Raw genomic sequence first — 6777 nt, forward strand, 5'->3', positions numbered from 1 at the left:
AGCTCGAGTGATTGTGTATTGTCAGTATTTGATCGTAACTCACGAAATGCCTAACGTTTTACGTAGCATGATTTGTTTTTGGACTGTCTTAAATCACACGTACGGTAGATGGTTCCTTGTGCAACTACCTGTTGTTTATGTTTGTGACTTACATAGAACGGCCTAAATAATGACCTTCCACGTTTATTCCAATCTGTGTCTGGAATGCGATGACAATTTGTTATGTCCATCAAGCAAATTTCAAAGACGTTCCTTGTTTACATGCTTTGTTTTGTTTTATTATACATTCGTAATCTACGTTTTTATGAACTTATTGGAACATTCGTGTCCAACTCAGGATATGAAAACGTAGTCAATCGTGTAATTAGCATCACTTTGTAAGGTTGTGGGAAGCGTTTAGAGGTATTACTTGCAGTAAACTAAGTCTTGGTAATTGTTGTGCAGTGGGGTTATGCTTGATAATAATTACAATGATGAATCAAATTGTTGTGATTCAACTTTAAAGCTGCACTCTCACAGATTTACCGATTTGACAACCTTTTTTATTTCTTGTCTCGGAATTAACCATTTTTTGCGTAAATATCAGCAAACAAGTGATATAAGACTGTCGTCAAAATATCAAATCACAGATTTTCATATTTCCCTTTCAAAAAATGAGTGATTATGGCTATAAGCTTTCCTTACGGTTTAAGACAATTGCATATAAACATTTTTTTTAAATTAAATATATGAATATATGAAATCAGTTTTTTCAGCAGTCTTATATCACTGCATTTTCGCATAAACTGGCAAATGAAGTTGTACTATTACAAATGGATCGGTTTGACTTTTTTTATATTTTTGATCTTAGAATGAGCGAAATTTTGCGTATTTGACTGGGAAGCCATTGTATAAGATTGTTTACAAAGAAGAAGATCATAGTTTTTGTATTTACGAAATTGATACAACTTTTAATTTCGAATGGATATATCAAAAATTGGAATCTAATATTTTGTTATCTGTCTTATTTCACTGATTTCCAGATATTTACACAAATATTGGTTAATTCCATGATAAAAAATAAAGTTGCCTGAATGGTCAATCTATGAGAGTGCAGCTGTAGCACCAGGGTCCGGTTAATAGTAGGGTCTTTTATTTCAGCCAATTCCGATGTAAAATCCCTACCAAATGCCCCAATATCCCGGGAACATCCTAAGGAAGTCACATTTCCCCGCTATTTTTGGCTCGAAAAGAAAGCTGCCACATTTACTTGGAATTCACACCGCGGTGCCACCTGGAAGATAAAACATTGCCCATTTCCCCTCTATCCCCTGGACCGTGGGTTACAATTGACTGTTGCATGGCCTGTTCATTGATATATCAAATATTTCTGATGCAAAATTAAAATTGGATTATATTTTATAAAAAAGATAACTCTCTACTAGTGCCCCAAAAATACAATTAGTTTTTCACTTGATGTGGTACAGATATATTTTTGCAACTAAAATTTTACTTAATGAATACCAATTTGAATTTGCTTCATTGATATCAGGCTTTAAATTATCTTTTGCTGCTATAAAAATGTACTTTGTTTCAAGGATTTCCTGTAATTTCTAATGTTTTTCTATCTTATATTTTTGTAACATGTAAATAATTCAGCTCTGCACACTGCCTGTTTCAGATGTCATCCTTAAATGACGTGTTAGATCACAGTGATACAACACCCTTCAATAAGCCTGAACGAGTGTCGATGGAGGCCAGGGATGAGGGCAAGATGTCACTGACTCGCTGTTGGTGCCACAGGCAACAGTGTACACTAACATGGTATTGCGTTAAAGGATGTGATCAGGAGAAGTTACAATGGATGTCACATAGTGGTGACTGAAAAACACCAAGACATGTGGCTCGGGGACACTTCCTTGTCAACCCATACTCTGCATAAGTGATGACTCTTCAGGAACAACATTCCTCTCTTGCAAAGTATCATGTGCATCCATTAGGTTCAGGTATGATTTCAAACTTAGACATAGGCCATTGACCGTGTGATCTCAAAATAATATTAGTCCACACCAGTTTTATATAGGTAACATTATCATATAACACTAGCAGATCCATTCTTATCAGTATTCAAATGAAGTATAACATGACGGATTATTTATTAAATATCAGCCTTTAATGCTTTGTTGACAAAATATTAACAAAAAAGGTATCCATATGTTTGGATATATGAATAAGTTTATGTTGAAACACTACAAGCACATCATTTTCGCCAGCTTGCACGTTTCTTCCTAGTGGAATATGCTGTATGAGGCAATGAATATTGTTGGTTTCAGGAAGACTATGTGCACCATCAATGTCTGAGGGGAGAAAGTAGCAATAACGCTGGAGGAAGTTGATATTTGGGCGAAAGTTACACTTTATCAACATCAATGTTTACATGGTGGTAGCTTGAAGGTAATTTCTTTTTAAGGGTGTCATTCTTTTGAACATAAAATATATAATAATGATTTGGGGTTTGCCGTCAACATTGTTTTGACATTAATTGATCAGAATCGCTTCGCATAATACTCATTATACTAGTGTAGATCAATCCAGTTAATTTGCGATTCCAATCAATTATTTAAGTTTGCCCTTTCAAATGGCTTGAAACCAAAATTTAATATTAATGCTGATTGAGCATGTAATAGCTATCTTTGTCTATGTGACCTATGCAATTCCCACATCCAACTCTTAGAGACAAGGTCCCATGTATACTGTGATTGCAAGGAAATGCTGTTAACATGCACATACATTGAGTAAAGGTGGTTGTGTATGCTCTGTAACTTTGTCATATAAAAATAAAGGGTGTTCAGATAGTTGGGTATACATGTTCAGCATGGCATGTTGACATGTTGCTTGCAAGTCCTCTAATGGTCATTTTTTTTAAATATTTTACTATGTTTTAATAGAATGCTGTATATTTATATATGTCAAGGTATCTTTAAAGAACTTCAACATACGTTTGGCACATGGCGGTCACTAACCATGTACAATGCCCACATACTTTCCTTGAAGGTCAAGGTAAAACTAACATCATCATCGCCACATATGGCTGTAAGATGCACATACCATATCCTGGTTGTTGACACCATCAGCAATTCATCTGTTCTTTCACTTAATCATTGCCTTTTCCATCGTGATTTGAATACATGTTTGTTTCCGTAAGAAAGTTAAAATCATTTATAACTTCTATAACATCTCTTGTTTACTAAGTTAGTACTATTAGTGTGTGCATGTAATCACTTCTCAATGCTCTTATGCAATGGTATGCAGTGATTTTTAATGGCATTGAATATATTAAATCCAAGTATGTTGTACTTCCAGAAAACTGAGGCACCTTTGCAGAAGGTCAACATCACTATTCACTCTTTTTGGATGATTTCCCAGTTGCTCAGTTGCTAGGACAATTGCCATGAGAGGATGAGCTGAACTGGCCTGTCAGTGATGTTGAAATTGAGATGTACTTTTCCACATATTGATTCTAAACTAATTAGATGTAATGTTCATTTATCAACCAATTTCGATATATATTTTTTTTCCTGAATTATAACAAATTATCCATTTTTTCATTAACCATGCTTACCTCTTTAACATTTGTATACAACTACTAAACATATGAATGCAATTAAACTGTGCCATTAATTCATAACATACTGATAGGCATCTTCATTTCATGTCATGCTAGCAATGACCCATTCGAGTAAAATGTGTTTTTTTTTCAATGTTTCAAATTCAATCTTTTTTATCTTTTTGATCTCCAATGCCTACCTCTCACACATTTACATACCATCACTCCATTTCCAACTGCATTATCAAGTTTGTAAGTAAGAACCAAATACTTGACTTCTGCTGTTAATTTTATGCAACAGTTTTAAACATATATACATATAACTTTTCATTCCCACTTTCATCGTTACCAATTGCATTCAAGTTTGAACCAGTTTATAACATTATTTGTTTACTTTTTTTAGTCCATAAACAAATAAACATATATTTTTATCAAACTTTTTACCACATTTTACCCTATTGTTCTGAAATGTTGTGCTTTATTTCGTTTTTTTTATAACATTCCCGAATCCTTTTCTTCATCAGATAACTTCTTTAGCAGTGATTGTCATTAAAAAAGTCCGCCCTAGCAGTTAACTGTAGTCTTCAGTAATATACTAGTTTCATCCATGAAAATTGTCATGAATTAGCCAACAAGAAATATTGGGATATGAAGCTGTGTGACTTCGGTTTTTAGCTTGTCTGATTTTTGAGAAAAAATGCCGAGCTTTTGTCGTCGTTGTTGTTGTCGTCGTCAGAGGCGTTGGTTAAGTTTTGCGTCTAAGTCACTTACATGGAAACTATCAAACGAACTTATTCATCTTATACCCTTCTTCACGTTGTATTCTAAAGAGTCGGACCTGTTTTTTGGTGGTAAAAAACATGGATTTTGATGGAGTTTATGAATTGGACATAGCTTTTTCATTTTTTGCTGGATTTATTTCATTTTTTTTCACAGACAATAAATGGATAATGCCTTCAATATATCAAATGGGTTTTTGAGTCACACATTTGGAAGGGTAGGGTGATGGTGGGGGATATTTTAGTATTTTTGGACTTAGTAATATTTAGCTAGTCTGATTTTTTTTAAGTTTAGTGCTGGGGTCAATAACAAGCAAACTATCAAAAGAATCATTATGAAACTTTGTAATACCTGTTCACTTTCAAAGGTACAAAATGAAATAAATTAACCATAAAAGGATAAAATCAGGCGAGCGTTCATTACCTGCAGGCGGTGCTCTTGTTAAAAAATATTTTCACCTTTATAATAACTATCACATGCTCATTCTGAAGTTGTTGTTTTTTATTCATGTGTTTTCACATACTGTATTGTTGTGGATTTATTAACATTTAAACATCTATGAATATAACCTGTTAAAAGGAAGGTGTGTAAGAATCCATACGTTTATTGTGCATATTTCACAGACTTACCTTCTATTTCATATTTTCCTAATAGTGCTTGCTTAAATCAGTTGACCCTTTGTCGAACTTATTATATAATGATTGATAATGCTAACGCATTTACTTTTTGTTAATGGTATTGCTGTATATACTTTTCCTAACTCGTCATGTCAGTAGTGCTTGCAAATAACTCATGTTTTTACCAGTTGCTGTTTCATACTGATACTTTTATGGAACAATGCTATATAAACACTTTTATGGAATAATTGTAAAAAACACTGATTACACATTGTATCTGATTGTTTTAATGATACTTTTCTACAATTCTGCTCGGTATATGTTGATAACGTAAATACATGTTACATGACGTATAGATTTATTGTCACCCTCAACATACAGTTCGCTCACTTACTTATATACACCATAAAACTATGTTTACACTCTGTTCTGAATTGTGGTTTATTCTGTTTAGTATTTCAATAACATTCCTTAATTATTGTGTTCATAAAAGTACTTACACTGAATGTCAGTCAAAAAGTCTGCCTTCACTGTAGTCTTAGTAAGATACTAGTTTCACACATGACCAGTTCGTATATTTCACACTGAAACTAGCCAACAAAAACAATACATGTATTGGGATATGTAGCTTTTTTTGCATGTAAAAATATTTTCACCTGCATCATAGCTACCACATTCTCAACTTAAGATGGATTATTTATTCCAAATGTTTTTCACATATATGTTATGCTCATTTACTTTCATGTATCTATGTTTAATACATTAAAGTCTGGTGTGTAAGATTCAATATCTTGACATTGCATTTTTTACAGAACTGTAATATCTTATTTTATGTTCATGTTTTACTTCATTTTAACAATAGTGCTGGCAGCTCTTGCTTATATCAGGTGTGCACTGTCAATATATATTATAGACTGATTGATAATGCTTACACATGCATTTTTTGTTAATCTAATTGCTGTTTTAGAACTCATCATGCCAGCAGTGTGTATAACTTATGTGTTCATATTTTTTACCAGTTGCTGCTATATACTGCTACTTGACTGAAAATGGTGCATACTCACTGATAACACATTGTTTCATTCATACATTTATACATGTCTTTTCAGTATATAAGTTGATAATGTTAATACATATTACATGTGTTTATTTCCAACCTCATCAAAGCATGCATAGTTTGTTCACATACATTTACTGAGTTTATAACTACTTTACATTGATTTTGATACATAAATGAAATATAGTACTACTCGTTTGTACAAAACGCTATTCATTTGTTATGTTGTACATTTCCGTGTTCTGTATGCACACAGATGCCATTTTTATATAAAAAAAAATAACATTAACATGATATTCATTTTCATTGTGAAACTTATCTCTTGAAAACAATAATAACATCTTGAGAATAAATGCCTTAATGTGTTTCAAAAAGATGACCATATTATGGATACTTACTGCATTAAAATATGCAATGACATACATTTCATATCATTTCATGCATCTACATTTCCCTTTCAACTACTTCGAAATAAAAAACTTCCTAATCATAAAATGTTCGAATTATTCTACATTCATTACTTTTTCTTATGCTGTATGTACGTTCTATGTGTATATATATATTACCTAATAAAATTGAATTGAATCCCGTCAACTCTTACGTCTGTTTGTTGTGAAACATATTAATCCGATCTCTCAACTTTGCAAGTATGTTCCTATCAATTCGATCCTGAAAGTTCTGTCAACATTTAAGAAAATGCTCGGTTCGTTATTAACATATGTACATACTCTCGGGGC

This window comes from Mya arenaria, chromosome 9 (genome assembly GCF_026914265.1).
Source record: "Mya arenaria isolate MELC-2E11 chromosome 9, ASM2691426v1".
Taxonomy (NCBI): Eukaryota; Metazoa; Mollusca; class Bivalvia; order Myida; family Myidae; genus Mya; species Mya arenaria.